This window comes from Chiloscyllium plagiosum, unplaced genomic scaffold, assembly GCF_037043375.1.
Source record: "Chiloscyllium plagiosum isolate Xiang-an unplaced genomic scaffold, Cpla_swu_hap1 HiC_scaffold_17, whole genome shotgun sequence".
Taxonomy (NCBI): domain Eukaryota; kingdom Metazoa; phylum Chordata; class Chondrichthyes; order Orectolobiformes; family Hemiscylliidae; genus Chiloscyllium; species Chiloscyllium plagiosum.
In genome coordinates, this window is record NW_028270155.1 from 34,707,540 (window position 1) to 34,725,203 (window position 17,664).

At 41.2% G+C, this 17,664-nt stretch overlaps 1 protein-coding gene across 6 annotated transcripts in view; it reads right to left on the minus strand.

Moving 5' to 3' along the window:
- Positions 1-17,664, minus strand: part of znf469 (zinc finger protein 469) — a 1,011,390-nt gene that overhangs the window by 286,849 nt on the left and 706,877 nt on the right. The window lies entirely within an intron of this gene.

A 17,664-nucleotide genomic window follows, 5' to 3' on the forward strand; every position in this document is an offset into this window, starting at 1 on the left:
ACCCACCCATCCTACCCTATTCCTATAACCCTGCGCATACCTGGACACTATAGGCAATTTAGCATGGCCAATCCACCTAACCTGCACATCTTTGAACAGTGGGAGAAAATTGGTCCACCCACAGGAAATCCATGCAGAACAGGGTGAATGTGCAAACTCCACACAGACAGGATGGAATCGAACTTGAGTCCCTGGGACTGTGAGGCAATAGTGCTAATACTGAGCCACCATGCCACCTGTATACACCAAACTAAACACACAAACTGAAGAACTGAGGTTTCTTGGTAAATTGTCGTAAGATGGTGGCAGAGTAGGACACTACAACCGGAGCTCATCTGCTCTGTCTGCTCTTCTTTTCTTGTTTCTTTTCTCTTTCTCTTCTTCCCAGTGTTTCTTCGTTCTTCTTCTTCTTCTCCATTTCTTCCCTTTGACTCCGGGCCTTCGACAACCTCCAGTGAGGAGCGACCATCCCTGACCTCCGGCGAAGAACGACTATCCCCCACCTTCAGCGAGGAGCGACCATCCCTGACCTCCAGTGAGGAGCGACCATCCCTGACCTCCGGCGAAGAACGACTATCCCCCACCTTCAGCGAGGAGCGACCATCCCTGACCTCCAGCGAGGATTGACCATCCCCGACCTCCGGTGAGGAGTGACCATCCCCGACCTCCAGCAATGACTCCTGCTCTGGCATAGCAGCCTACTATAGTGGCCCCCATGTGTGGCGCAGCACTCTCTCGGCATGGCATCCTCCCGGCATTAGCATGACATCCTCCTAGCCTCCTCCAGCAGTCTCTAAATGTTGGTGTGGCAATCTTCTGACGTGGCGCAGCAGCCTCCCGGTGTGGCATCCCCTGGCCTCCCAGCATGGTGTGGCAACCTCCCAGCCTGGCATGGCAACCTCCCAGCCTGACGCAGCAGCCTCCCGGTGTGGAGTCCACTGGCCTCCCAGCATGGCGTGGCAACCTCCCAGCCTGGCGCAGCAGCCTCCCGGTGTGGCGTCCCTTGGACTCCCAGCATGGCATGGCAAACTTCCGACCTGGTGCAGCAGCCTCCCCGTGTGACATCCCCCTGGCCTCCCAGCATGGCGTGGCAACCTCCCAGCCTGGTGCAGCAGCCTCCCCGTGAGGTGCAGCAACCTGCTGGCCTGTCACAGCTGTCTCCAGGTGTGGAATGGTGACTTTACTGCCTCCCACGTGGCAAGTCGCCAGCGCAGTGTGGAGCCAGGGCCCAGTGCGGACTGGAAGGAAAGTGCCAGCATGGTCTGCTGTACTGAACTCTTTTCTGTAATACTGGACATTTTATTTCTGTCACAAATCTTGCAACGGAAGAAGGTGTACCTAGGTACTTCTGTATAGAATTTGACACTGTAATTGGAGGCATTGAATATACGTGACAATAAAGTCTATTCTATTCTAATAGAAATAAAGAAATATAATTTCTTCATGCTCTACCATGCACCAACACAAGAGCACTGATGTTGCATATTTCTATTCTAGCATATTCCACCAATTCGATCCCCTGGTTCAATCTCATTTTCTTGATTAAACACACACAATGCTCCATTGTCTTCATTGACACTGAAGCTAACAGACTGAAACCAATACAGTAAAGTATAATGGCTGAGTTCTGTTAATGCCATACAGCTTTCCTAGCTAGCTTATGCTTTGGTACACTGGTGCATCAATTTAGTGCATTACTGGGTAGTAAGATATGACTATACCAATTGCAAACATGGGGAGTTTCTGATTTTGTCAGGTTATCATTGATGCAAGGAGAGCAAAATAAAAAAAAACTAATTGTGAAGTGGATTGAAAGAGAAGAAAAATACACAAAACAATTGAAATTGGATTTTATGCACTGTATCAATAAACATAATTCAACCCAAGTCTAATAAATCACCCTGAATTAAACACATCACTGACAAAAGAATTGCAGATCTGGAAGCCATTGAAAAGATGAATGAATATGAAATGGCTTGGCAGTAACCTGATAGAAATAAATTTTGTAAGAGCTCAAAAGAAATAATGTTTAATCATGAGTACACATAGTGTAAATAGCAACATTTAAATTTTGATGTGAGCTACTTGCACAGAGCCATTGATATAAGAATCTAAGTATATAATAAGCAGGGAAAAGAGCTGAGTAGGCTGTTCAGCACTTGAGCCTGCTCTACCATTCACAACTATATGTTTGAAGTTCTGGATCAACTCCACTTTCCCACCCTTCCCATCATCTTTCTTGATTCCTTTAATGCTCAAAAATCTATCCACATTAATCGTGAATACGAAACATACAGCCCATTAGAGTATTTATTCATCATCTATGTTAATTTTCTTAAATGGTAGTGGGAGCAGGAATGGGTTTGGGAAGCATTTGTAAATAGTGCTCACAGAAGGCACCACTGCATCCTGCTGTCTCTGAAATCTGAGGTAATTTTGAAAGGGTGGATGGAAGGTGGCCAGTGGTGGGCTGGAGTGAATTCTGAAACTCACATTCTTTCATTGATACCATTTGACAAGCTTATTAATGAAATATGGAGGAACAAGTTTGAATTTTTAGCTGACAGGCACACAGAATCTGTCTGGTAGAGGTTGGAGCAGAACTGGTGTGAATGCAGTGGGAAACCACCAGCTCAATTGATAGACTGGTCAACTCTCTTAGAAGGGGGAGAATAAAGCTTTGTGCACAACCAGTGGCACAGAGTTACCATCACAGGTCTTGCATGACGCAGACTTATTAACAGTGACAAGTGGAGTCCTGAGGTTAATAGAAGCTGCTGGTTTAATGTAGGTTGCAAAGACTGGCAGAGGAATCCTTGATGAACAAATAACATTGGTGGAGAGAGTGGAAATGGGAGCAGGTTGCTGTGATATTGAAAATGAAGGGCTTCAGAAAGAGCACCCTTCTGATCTGGCTGGGAACACAAATGCAGCATGAGAAGAAGGTACTATCCAAGACATTCTAAGCAGTACAGGAGCCTGAGCTTTTGCAATTGTTCAACAGGTTTGTGGTCCTTTCAGTTTATTTTGATGAGAGCGACAGCTGCAGGCACAATGAGTTAAGTGACCACAGCACCATGATACATGAAGCAATTTAACTTGGCGGATCAAAAATGATTGCAGTGGCAGTGAGGGAAATACATTTGGCCCTTGGAACAGTATGTATGAGTCCAAGAGGCTTTGATGCCTCCTTGAGGCCAGAGAGTGAGACATCTGCTCAGGATAAGACAGGAACCTAGAGTATGAGGGGAAAGATCCAGTTGTGGCCCACATAGGTGCATGGTATAACAACACAGGCAGATCATGAAGAAAGAGATTTTACTGAGGCAATTTGACAACCAATGCACCAAATTGAAGAGCAATATCTCAAGGATAACAGTATGATTACCTGAACTACATGCAAATTGACAGAGAGAACATAAGATTAGTGAAATGAATATGGCGTTCAATGACTGATTTGAGAGAAGTTGGTTTCAGTTGTTGGATAGTGACATCAGTAATGGGGAAACTGAGGGCTGTATGATTTGAATAGTCTGCATCTGGGACCAATGTTCCAGAAGACCATATAATTTGGGAAATAGAGAGATTTTAAACTAAGTAATGGGAATGAGGGATCAAGCTTTTATAGATGTTGCAAGTCAAGGAAGGAAAGCAAATTAATAATATGGGAAATGAAGGTAAGAGAACAGGAGGAAGGGACTGCAAGGAATGGGCATTGCATTCATTACAAATAAATTGATAACATACACTGAAGTGCACAAATACCTTTTGTTAGATACTACCGAAATATGGTTGTATGATTAGGTTCTGATCATAAAAAGGTATATCACATTTAAGAAGAGTAGGAAGTTAGGTATAAAGGTAGAGGTGTGGCACTGTTCAGCAAGGATGCCACAGTTAAAGATGCTCTTTATTCAGGACATCAGTATGTAGAATCAGTTTTGGTGGAGTTGACCAACAGTTTCAAAAACAAGTCACTCATGGGAGTAGCCTACAAGCCCTCAAACAGAATTCACAATGTTGGGTGAAGTATACAAAAATAAATATTCGGTGATTGTGATAAAGGGAAAGCAATAATAATGGATGACTTTAATTTACATGTAACCTGGGAAAATCAGATATGCAGTAGTAGTTTAGGTGATGATTTCGTGGAATGCATTCAATGTAGTTTCTTACAGCAGTGCATTCTGGAAACAACCAGAGAGTACGTTATACTAGATTTGGTACTGTGTCACATGACAATATTAATTACTAACTTCTGAAAAAGGTAGCATAGGTATTTCATAAAAACAACATGATTAAACTTTATATCTAGTTTAAAAGAGAGAAGTGGGTCTCAGACTAGTATTTAAACTTAAATATGGGTAATAATAGAAGAACAAGAGCTAAGCTGGATGAGGTGAGCTGGGATACTATGCCAGGAGATACATAAAAGAGATACATAAATGGCAGATAATCATTAAAATTATAATACCTGTAATTTTTCATTAAGATATTTCATCTTTAAGGAATGTCAGGTTCTGTGCATATACAATATTAACTTCAAGGGAATTAATTTTCTTTGAATTTGCAAACTGCACATAAAAATCTGTAATGTCTGCCTCAAACTTCATTACTTATAATGTATGGTACTATTTCAACTTAATTAATTCATGGAGTTAACCAGTCCCTGATGAGTGATATATTATTGATAGTGGTCTAATAATCAATCATGCCAATTGGGCCTATCATGTTTAAACAGTCAGCAAATTCATTTACATGTGAAGCACATAGTCATTAGTCTTAATTTGTGCTAAACGACATTAGACAATGCCCAATAACTTTGTTCATCAAAGTGTCCAAGAGTGTGAAAACACAGCTGCTGTTATGTAGACAACTTCTAGTTGAGAAGCCAATTTAACTGACTTGAGAAAAGCAATTGATCAGGGTGTAAAGCAAACAATGGAAGATCAAAACCATGTTGTCAAAATGTCCACAAAATTTGCTTATTTAAATTGGGACAAGCAGACCTCCATGCAGAATTTAAACAACATTCAGAGTTGTTGGATTAAACTTCTGTATTCACTATCTAGATTTCATGACACTGGGACAGAAGCCAATAGAATCCAAAGACTGATTTGACTGTAGATGCAGAGAAATGGGCTCACAATGTGATTGAAGCTATTGAAGCTTTCCAGAAAGATTTGAGATAAACCAAAAAAAATTAATGTGAAGAGCTACTAATGTATAGGTGGATGATGAAAAGTCCTTACAGGTTGATGAAGTTTACAAGTCCTAAGAATAAATTCAATGGTTGACACCATTGCTAGAACAGTTGCTAGAACACCCAAATGTAGCAAGACATGTAGAAGTTGTGACTTTCTGCATATATTAAGGAAATGTCAGAATTTAATCAATTTTATGAGGCACAGGATAATAAAGGCCATTCATAGATGCAGTATACTAGTTCAAAAGCTAATATAGCTGCAAAGAGACTGCATACAATGGGTATCTTCCAGCTTCAATAAATTCAAGCAGATATCCTGTCAGAGACACATATATGAAATGATCAACAAAGTGGAATCTGACGGTGTACATGAGACAAAAAGAGTGAGGAGCACATTGCTAATCTCATCGAAAACATCAATATCATCACATTATCTTTAGCGTTTATAAAAATTCAAATGATCTGTCCTAAAAAAAACTATGATTGATACAGGGCAAAGTGGTATTACACTATCCCTGTGAATTTTTAACAAACTGCCTGCAGACATGGGAAACCATAGAAATATCTATGAATATAAACCTTTCTATATATAATGGTTCACCATTTCCATATGCAAGAGCAATAACCCTGAAATGCAATGACAATCAATCCATGTAGACACTGCAGATGTTCTACATTGTGGATATTGCTGACCAACAATTGCAAGTATACCAGCAAGCCATGACCTCATACGAATCACAATGCATGGAACCAGTCAAACAGGACCTTGCTGTACACATCCACACATCCCTTAAGGTAGCAAGGCACTTAGATAAGGAGGTAAAGAAGCATATGGGACCGGTGGTTGAATTAGCCAAGGCATACAATACAGTAGTAATGAGATTTTGCTGGAACTGTATAAAATGCTAGTTAGGCCACAACTGGTGAACTGTGTGCAGTTCTGCTTAACACAATATAGGAAGGATGTGATTGCACTAGAGAGGGTGAAAAGGAGATTTACCAGGATGCCTCCTGGGCTGGAGGATATAAACTATCCGGAAAGATTGTATAGACTGGGGTTGATTTCCTTGGAGCAGCAAAGATTCAAAGAGGACCTGATACTGGTATATAAAATTATGAGAGACATAGGAAGACACTTTTCTATGACAGGAATCTAAAGCTTTTGGATCATAGCTTTGGTATAAGAGGTAGAAAGCTAAGAGGGGAGTTAAGGAGGAATGTTTTCACTCAGAAGGTAGGTGAGGTGTTGAAGTCATTGCTTGAAAGGTTGGTTGAGTCAGAAAAACTCTCATAACATTTAAGCTGCATTTAGATATTGACTTGCATTGCCATAATCTTCAAGGCTATAAACCAAAAGCTGGAAAATAGGATTATTGTAGTCATATCTGTTGTTCTGCACTGTAAGTGTCTTAGAATCTGAGACTATCAGAGACGTGGGAGAAACTACAGCAGTCTATTCAAGAAACACTTGGAGAACCATACATGAAAAGGAGAGAGGGGCACCACTTTTCTTCGACCTAAAATCTCAGCTCTCTACTGATAAGAGAAAATGCAAGTTCAAGAAGAAAACATTAAATAGCTGTACAGGATAAAGCCAAGATGATATCCTCATTTGCCATCTATTTGAGTCAATGTATGGATCTTTGTAGCTGCATTAGTTTTTACCTAGTGCATTTTAGGGGATATCTTTGTTCAGTCCACAAAGCTGAATGAAGAGCTGGAGAGGAAGCAGGATGAACTACAAACTCTTATCATTAAACCAATGAAAAGATTGCCTCCTCACATAGAGATCCAGATGTACTCGTTATGTAAAAACAAAAGTCAGATCAGCAGGAACAGTAACAGAACCGTCTGAAATATTGAGCTCAAACAATATTGGAGAAAATGGCAGACCTGCATAAATGGCTGGAGAAGCAGCACACACAAGAATCTGCAAATCACTTGTGTGACAACCTTCAAAGAAATAAAAGCTAACAATGATACTCCAGTTAAATAACTCAGCCAAGACATAGAAATAACCAAACAGCCATTGAAGTAGCAGTGGTAGAGGTGCAGAGTCATAGTCATAGAGTCATAGAGATGTACAGCACGAAAACAGACCCTTCGGTCCAACTAGTCCCTTCTGCCAGCACCCGGCCCATATACCCATCCAGATGCCTTTTAAATGTTGCAATTGTACTAGCCTCCACCACTTCCTCTGGCAGCTCATTGCATACATGTACCACCCTCTGCGTGAAAAAGGTGTCCCTTAGGTCCCTTTTATATCTTCCCACTCTCACCATAAACCTATGCCATCTAGTTCTGGACTCCCCCACCCCAGGACCCTCACAATTTTATAAACCTCTAAGTTGCTGATCGTTGAGGGGCCCTATTCTCTCCCTAGTTACTCTTTTGTCCTAAACGTATTTGTAGAAACCTTTTGGATTCTCCTTACTTTATTTGCCAAAGCTACCTCATGCTTACCCTCCTGACTTCCCTCTTGATTAGATTCCCCACAGTGTGGAAACAGGCCCCTCCGTCCAACCAGTCCACACTGACCCTCCGAAGCGCAACCCACTCGGAAGCGGACTCCTCCTGCCTTTATACTCTACTTCAAAAAACATGTTAAAAAAAGGTTAAATAGTTATTAGTGCAGTTTATAAAGAAGAAAGATACAATTACAATTGAATTGGAAGACACCAGGACATTAAATCAGATGTTTCAAAAATCCATGCACATAATTAAAATTAAAAGTAGAAATGAGTAAATTTGGCCCAATACTAAATCAGGAAAAATAGTCAGTTCACCGATCATCATTGGCAGTCCTGTCATTAGCCTAGAATTTTGCAGACTTTTGGTTCTCTACTGATATGTGTTTCAAGAACTGGCTGGAATGCGAATGTCCCTTTCTCTTCTGGCAAGGTTGTCATGAAAAGCCAGAGGCTTTTCCTGCAAAATTCTCTGACTATTTGCAAGAGGTTGATACAGTTCACAACTCATCAGACAGGGTTCCAAGCTTAGCTAGTAGACTGAGGGGAGAGAGATAAAGAGAGAAGCAGTTGCTTCTCCTCAATCCTTCTGGTACCTTCTCCGAGCTCAAATCCAAGAACGCATACAAAAGGCAAGTGGCTACCTGACTACTCTCTAACTGGTGTTGGATGTTCAAAAGTCCATTCAATATTCCAAAATCGAGCTTAGGTTAGCTCAAATCTGCAGGGATTTACAAGTTACTGGGTTTCAAATGTCCTGTTGCACATATTGAATTCCCATTTGTTAAGGTTGGACAGGAACTGTTTACTCATGGCTAATCCACCTAATGTACACATCCCTGGACACAATGCTCAATTTAGCATGGCCAATCCACCTAACTTGTGCATCACTAGAGTTTATAGTCTCTGGTGATTTTCAGAGACTGTGCATCTCCATGAAATAAAACATGGCTCACATAGTAATGCATATTAACAACCATTTTAATGTGGGTCAATGTCCTTTCGTTTCAGTGACACATACCTTCTCAACTGAAATTTGCTTGTTTTTATAAGTCTGAAAACTGCATATAGCCACTGAAATGGAAAAATTAATATTTGATCGAGCAAATCTTCATGATACATTCCAAATGTCAGAATGCTTACTCATGATGTAACTGGACCATATCAGGAGGAAGTATGAAGACTCAGTCTACTCAGTCTGTGGACTACTCAATAGTCTGTCACCCAGGTCGCATTCCACACACCTTCCCAAATGTTAATAGGCCATTGAATTGAATTGATTGTCACGTGTACTGAAGCACAGTGAAACCTTTGTCTTGCGAGCAATACAGGCAGATCGCATACTTAAGTAGCATAGATAAGTAAATAATAGGTAAACAGTAGCAAAAACAAAAACACAGGTACAGACGAATGCTAGGAGTTTGTGAGTCCATTCAGTATTCTAACAACAGTAGGGCAGAAACCGTTTTGAAACTGCCCAGTGCATGTGTTCAGGCTTCTGTACCTTCTCCCCGATGGTAGAGGTTGTAGAAAAACATTGCCAGGGTGGGATGGATCTTTGAAAATGTTGGCAGCCTTTCCTTGACAGCGGGCCTGGTAATGGATTCTATAGATGGAATGTTGGCCTTTGTGATTGTCCAGGCTGAGTTCACCACTCTCTGTAACAGTCTCCGATCTTGAATGGTACAGCTGCCATACAGATAGTGAATTTGCTTGAAATACTGGACTCATGGCCTCAACATAATGACTGACTCCAGTAATAAACTCTGTCTAGGCCTTTTGGTCTCTTCTGCGACACTTAGGAAAGGTATTTTTCACCTTATGCAACTGCCTCCATCAAAGAAATAACCAGAAAATCTTGGTGCTCAATGATATTTTGCTATACCAGTGCTTGTGCAACTTATCCATGCCCAATACCTAGGCCACTGCTGGTGCTGCTGATTGAGCACCAAACACGCTTAAGATCAACTAAGTATTTTAAATTTAAAAATAGTGCTGGGCATTGATGCTAAGGCGGCAGTGAATTGGAACCGAGAAATTATTTGGTTATTAGTTCGTGACTCCAAACTTGAATATTCGACCACTTGATTTTGCCACTAATCAAAAAGGTACCTCTGCATATCCCAGAAATACAGTTACTATTTTAAATTCATATTTACCTTATCTCAGAACATATTAAATTAAAGACTGACATGCCCTTGTTCCTTAATTCAGAGACTTCTAATGAAATGATCGATTTTTATTTCAGGGCTCCAGTTGCAGTGAACTGATAGATCATTCTTAAACTACTTAGTTACTGGTATATTGTTAAGATGTTGGTATAATAAAGTAAATTAGAAGTTGATTTACAGTAAGTATTAATAATCTAGTATCAAAATACAGCTTTAATTACAACCAATTCATAATTGATCCAATAAAAATACTCCTGTACATTATTTCTGAAACTTGATAGGTTTCAAGTTGCTTGCTCTGCACAACTGCTATCCTGAGATTGTACAACTCTCCCACTTTATCTGCAGATTTATAACCATAGATTATATTACTGTTGTTAACACATGTGCAATCACTTACCACTGCTAGTGTACATTACAGTACCATAAACTTGTTAAAGCAACTGGGATTTACCAAATCACACAACATTCAAAATTGCACAATAGTTTGAGCACACATTTGAAAGTTCACAATTCATCATTCAAAGTTAATGATCTTGTGTGTCATTGGATATGTTCAATTGCAAAACAGATATGTTCTGGATATCTACTGATATATATCCTCCTAACTAATCTAATCAAATCAAATCTTATTCCAAATTCTAAAGATGAAGATGATATTAATAGTTTTGAATTGTTAACTTGCTACCCCCACATGACACAACAGTTAATGGCTAGCTGACTCCTAATATATTAGGGAGATGAATCGGAAATGGAGTGATGCAATTCAAGTTTTTGCAATTGTGAAGAAACTGGGTATATCCCATTGCATCAGCTATTCGAAATAGGCTGGATTCTTATAATGGTCGGACTCATGTAAGCACTGATAAAGTATGTGACAGTATCAGCCAAGAAGTTTGGCGAGGTGCATCTCGGCGTTGAGATCATCTTGTCTCATCTTCTATATTTTCACAGGTGGCACAGTGAGATTCTTTCTGGCACTAGCCAGTTGCTGATTGATGGGAAATAGCACTTTCTAAGGTCCTTGCTAATGGTCATCTCACCTTAGTAATATTCCAGTTGGGATCTTATCGAATTTGCCTTACAAACTAGAAGCCAGTGATACTTCAAATTTACTCATTTCTATCTTTAATTATAATTAAGTGCATGAATTTTCAGGGCCGGTATTGAATTTCAGGGTTCATAGCAACTATTTAATGATTTCACACTGGTCAGTTTCCAAATGATAACCTTGATCTTTGACTTCCTTAAAAACTCAAGGAAACTTATCTGACCTTTTCAATCAGCACATAAAAGATTGAGTGCTTACTTTGCATCGTTAGATACATCTTTCAAATTTTAAACATCCGTGTTGCAATCAAATGAGGTGCACAAAATAGGAAACCCATTCCAGTGTATTTTTTGCAGAGGTCTGCCACTTTAGGATGTGTCCCTTAAGACTAGAGTCACAGGACTAGATTAGATTCCCTACAATGTGGAAACAGGCCCTTCGGCCCAACAAGTCCACACCGACCTCTAAAGAGTAACCCACTCAAACCCATTTCCCTCTGACTAATGCACCTAACACTATGGGCAATTTAGCTTGGCCAATTCACCTAATTTGCACATCTTTGGACTGTGGGAGGAAACCGGAGCACTTGGAGGAAACCCACACAGACACGGGGAGAGGAGCACTGGTAAGTCACACTGGCGAATCATCAGACACGTTTGTGGGCTTCTTCAGACTTGTTGAAGTCCTAAAGAGTGCCAAGCTTCAGAATAAAGCTTCCTTGTCAGGGGCAGCAAACAACAAGCTTGTATGTTCTTTAGTTCTGATGGGAGCTAGTAACTGCCCAGTATAGAATAATTGGTGAAGAGTGGGAAAATTAGGCAGCATGAGCAAGAGAGGAAAGAAAATGAATTTGTTTCATTCACTGACTCATCTCCAACATCAGACTAACAGGAGAGGAAGCATACCTAACTTTGGTTCCAATAAGGGAGAGAGACGGATGGGGGAGCACCAGCAGATCCACAGAGGAGCCTTATAAAGTGAAACAAGCCCTGAGTCACAATCATCAGCAGGTATTGGGATTCAGCAGCCACTCCCATTTCGAGTTCAACCTGCAAAAGATCCATTGTGAATTTTTGCTCCCCCTGCCAACACACTGAACAGCTTTTCAATTAAGGGCAATGGGATCAAGTCATCCCAGCCTTACTTCAGAGGTCTATGGTCCCAATTCTAAGTGGACTAAAAGAAGTACATTGCTACCTCAATGATATCTTGATCACCGGCTCCACAGAGGAAGACCACTCAAGAAATCTCATTAAAAAACTACAGGTTGTGAGTAAAATACAATGTGTGACTTCTTCCAGAACTTGATTGAATACTTAGGGCACAGAAATGATCTCATTTAAGCCAGATGATGGATCTGGTTCCAAAAGGGAGGGCCGACAGAAGCCACTCAGAACTCAACCATACACGTCCCATAGTGGAAGTTGTCAGTTCAAATCAGCGGTCTACTATTGGGACTGAAGGCGTTCGTCACTCTAAACATATGATACACGTTTCTGAAGCAGTAGTAACAGGCCATCCAGGGGTGGTCAGGATGAAAGAGCTCACCAGGAGCTATTTTTCGTAGCCAAATTTGGATGTCCAGATTGAAGAAAATTCAACTTGTGTCAGGCTTGCACCAAACTCAGAAATTCACTTCACTGTCACAATTACACCTGTTTCACTATTACACTTTACAAACCTGACCATTGAGAAACTGGCTGAAATGTTTAAGAGGTTCGATAACCCTGAGCAACAAACCCTGGCCCTTTCCTTGTGCAGATTTACTGACTACATGAAATGTAATGGCATTCAGTGTTTAAGGTGGCAGCAGCCCAATTGTCCCTTGACTGATGGCCTTGTGGAAAGATTTACATTGCCTCATTGGAAGCATCAAAAAGGGGATAGGTCACTAGTTCATCCAGTCAACAGCCTCCTGGCCACATACTAAACACACCTCTTGCCACTACCCAGAACTCGCTAGCATACATGCTGTTTAAAGGTAAGTTATAAACCACATTCGACCTGTTGCTACTTGAAGTTCTAACAAAGTGCTCAGTTTCAGAATAAAGCTCATTCTTGGCTTGCAGCAAACAAGTTTGTATATTCTTTAGTTCTTACTGGAACCTAGAAACTTCCAGGAAAACCTGACATGGCAAGCAGAGCTGGTGCTTGGTGAGTTGATCACATGCTCCAAACATTCTCCACGTTAGACACCAGGCATCAATGTCTCAAGGCACGCTCTATAGGTGTTGGTCACATGCACCCCACATTTGTTTTTGACATGTGCGGCACCTAAAAATTCGTCGCATGTTTCCAATTCACTTACAGGACAGTTCTGCAGCTCAGACCTTAACGCTGCTGCAAATACACTGTGCTCAGGGGCACATACTCAACTCATGGACTGAACCAGGCTGTATCTCCAGGGTCTCCACTCACTGTCACAGCACTCATTCACTCAGAGTCTACCTAGATGCTCACAAAATTCCTGCTTTGCATTGCATTCCCTTTTTCAGTTTTAACCCACAGCCAGAGATTCTAGGCTCATATTACTTCTGACTTACCTTGCTGTTCAGCACAGACACAAAGCCAGGAAACATGTCATAGTTGTCAGCAGGCCTCAGTCAGGAAAAGAAGGATAGTCTTCATTCAAGGTCCCAGCACAGTAAGTCAAAGCCAAATTCTGATACCAGCCTATTGTCTGTTCAAGATGGTGAGAGTCAGGATCGTCTCCTCATGAGGCATGAGAAACCAAATGAATGGCAGCATACCACCTAACTTAAATCTTTCTGTCATACTGCGGACTGTTTTCTCCTGGAATGGGAGAGAGGCAGGTATTAGAGAAGATGAACATATTACAGATAACACTGTTGGTGCAACCAAAGAGGTGTCCTGAGTGAGTACGGAGGCAGCATAGAGACTGTGCAGGGTTAGTGGTGTCACTGGTTAGGGTGGATGAGGATTAGTGTCAGAGATATTGCAGGCAAGACTGAGGGAGTCCCTCTGTCCAGGATATATCCTGATTGAGGCTATGCAATTGCCTTCACTCAAGTGGCGTTTCCCAAGCTCAGTTGGACTGGCGAGGGTGTCAACTTCCATTCCGTGTAACTCATATGCTCCACTTGCCATACTTTCTGATGACAAAGCCAGTTGCAGTACCTGTTTGGGCTTCAGCTAGCGGGTGCTTTTGCTTGGTTACATCATTAATCCCATGTACCAACTGGTGTCTCAGCATCTCATTAAGGGTTAAACCAAAGTCACATGCCTCTGCCAGTCATCTTAACCCAGTCAAAAGTCCTGATATGGAGTCCCCTGGAACTTCAATTGCCAAGTAAAATCGATAGTGTCTCAGAATTAGAGGTGGCTTCAGGTCTTAATACTCCCTATCTAAATCCGTCAACTCTTGAAATGTTTTGCTATCTGGTGCCACTGGGAAAGTAAGGCTCTTAATAACCAAAAAAGCTGTGTGTCCACAAGCAATCAGGAGAATTACTTGTTGTTTTTCACTGCCCCAAATGTCATTTGCCCAGAAAAAATAACACATTCTTTCCACATACTGGGCCCAATTTTTGACAGCAAGGTTGAATGAGTATTTCCCAAAGAATGACATAACACCAGAAATGCTTGCTTAACTCACAGATAACTGTTGTGAGCGGGTTTCTTCAGGAATGGGCATTATGCTCTTCACCAATGAAATAACTCCACAGAGGCTGTCACCAAATTAGCCTTTATTTGTATGTGGAAAGTCCTCGACACTGGTCCAGCTCCCTCAGAGTCAGCTCTCAGAGTGTCAGAATGTCTGACATTTCTCTTTTTATCGGGCAGCCAGGACTCCTTGATTGGACCAGATTAACAGCCCCAATCAGGGAATTCATTTTCTATGAGGTAGACATGGCTACCCTCATTAAATCACAATTGTTTTAATCGTATGCAATAGAAAATGGATATCAATCTGTCATAGGTAAAATATTAGATGTTGTTATTAAAGAAGTGGGCATTTGGATAAGTTCAATATAATCAGTAAGATTCAACATGGTTTTTTGATAGGTATGACCAATCTTTTGGTATTCTTTGAGATGGTAACTATGCTGTGAATAAAGGAGAATTAGTGGATATACTGCACTTAGTTTACCAGAAGGCATTTGATCAGGCACCACATCAAAGGTTATTGCAGAAAATAAAAGTTCATCATGTAGGGGATAACGTCTTTGCATGGATGAATATTAACTGGCTGATGGAAAGCAGGGAGTAGGTGTAAATGAGAATTTTTAGGTTGACAACATGTGATGATTGGTGTGCCACAGGGGTCGTAAATTGTGAAAAGGGATACAAAATGGTTACAAAAATATATTGATAGCCTAAGTGAATGAGCAAAGGAAGGACGTAAATGCATTTGAGGTAGTACAGAATGGGTTTACCAGACTAATACCTGGAATGTCTTATGAGGAAAGGTTTGACATTTGTATACATAGGTAAATAAAAGGCAACTTGATTTAAACTAATAACAACCTAAAGGGTCTTGACAGCATATGGGGCCCAAAACTGCTCACAATATTCCAAATGCAGTTGCAGCCTTAGCAGTACATCTCTACTCTTGCATTCTAGCCCACTTGAAATGAATGCTCACATTGTATTTGCCTTCCTAACTGCCAAGTGAACCTACATGCTAACTTTCGGAGTCCTAGTTCAGGATTCTCTTCAGTCACGTTGTGCTTCAGATTTTGGAAGCTTTTCCCCATTTATGTCCTATTCATCCTACCAAAGCACATAACTTCACACTTTCCCACATTGTATTCCATATGCCAATTCTTTGCCCACTCTCCCAGCCTATCCAAGTCCTTCTGCTGCCTCTGTGCTCCCTCAAAACTATTCATCCCTCTACCTACCATTATTGCTATAAACTTAGCAATAATACCCTCAGTTCCTTTGTCCAGATCATTAACGTAAAAAATTGAATAGCTGTGGTCCCAACACTGGCTCCTATGGAACTCCACCAGTCACTAGTTGCCATCCTGAAAAAGACTCCTTTATCCCTATTCTCTGCCTTCTGCCAGTCAGCCAATCATCAATACATGCCAGAACTCAGATTCTTAACTTATTTTGCAGGCTTCTATGCAGCAAATTGTCAAAAACCTTCTGGAAATCCAAATAGATCATCCACTGGCTCTCCTTTGTCTAACTTGCTCATGTTCTCCTCAAAATAATTCTGAAAGATCTTTCAAGCGAGATCTCTTGTTGATGAAGCTGTGCTGATTCAGGCCTATTTTACAATGCACTTTCAAGTACTGCACAATCTCATCCTTAATCAGGAACACTAAAACCTGAACAACAACTATGGTCAGGCTAATGGACCTATAGTTTCCCGTCTCCTTCAATGTAATGGCTCTATTCACGTCAACCTGGCCAAAGAAACACTGACATGACTATTAGACGAACCATGGACACAAATACCAGACAGCACCAACTTCATCAGCAATGACAGAATCCTCAAGCTAGTAGATCTGTCTCTCACTACCCACTTCACCTTCAACAATAAGACCTACAAACAAATCAACAGGATGCCCATGGGATTATCAATATCAGGCTTCTTAGCAGAAGCAGTAATGCAGAGACCCGAACGAACAGCCCTCCTCATGATCCAACCCAAGCTTTGTGGATGGCACCTTTGTCATCATGAAATGGAACAAATTAGAGGAAACTTACAATAATCATCAACAACATCCTTACTCACATAAATTTCACCAAAAGAAGAAGAGTGCAACAAGAGATTCCCCTTCCTAGGTGTCAAAGTGGAATGAACAGCCATTGGAGAACTGCATCTACCGGAAAGCAATCATTCCAACACCCACAAATTCAGCTGCATTAGGACATTATTTAAATGGCCACAATGCACTGCAGCACTCAGTAACTATGAGCAGAAGAAAATACCCTATACAGTGTATTCAAGAACACCAGGTACCTGATGAACACAGTCCGCCGATTCTTAAAGAACAAACCTAAACAAGAAGACATAAATGCCAAGAGACTCCAGCCACACTACCATATATCAGAGATTACTACCAGACTACTCTGACCCCTTGGCATCATGGTAGCCCACAAACATACCAACACACTGAAATAGTTACTGATGAACCAAAAGGACTTTGTACCAACAGTGGCAAAATGAATGTCATATACAAAATACCCTGCAAGGACTGCAACAAACACTACATCGGACAAACAGGCAGGAAAATAGCCACCATGATACATAAGCACCAACTAGCCACCATAAGATATGAGGAGAAAGTGTGGTCTGCAGATGCTGGAGATCAGAGCTGAAAATGTGTTGCTGGAAAAGCGCAGCAGGTCAGGCAGCATCCAGGGAACAGGAGAATCGACATTTCGGGCATTAGCCCTTCTTCAGGATTCCTGCTGCACTTTTCCAGCAACACATTTTCACCATAAGATATGACCAACTATCACTAGTTTCCTTACACACAGTCGAAGAAGGACACCACTTCGACTGGGACAGCACATCCATTCTAGGACAGAATAAACAAAGACATGCATGCAAATTCCTAGAGATCTGGCATTCAAACCAGAACTCCATCAATAAACACATCCATTTGGATCCTATTTACCAGCCTCTGAGAAAAAGAACCGTAAATGGTGTCATCCATCTTAACAGACCAAGACACACAAATTGAAAGCAGGACAGAATACTAGCGCTTCATCGTAGGCTCACTGATGTTGTTACCTAGCATGGTGACAAAACGTATGAGGACAACCCTACCAGTTCAGTGAGCAAAT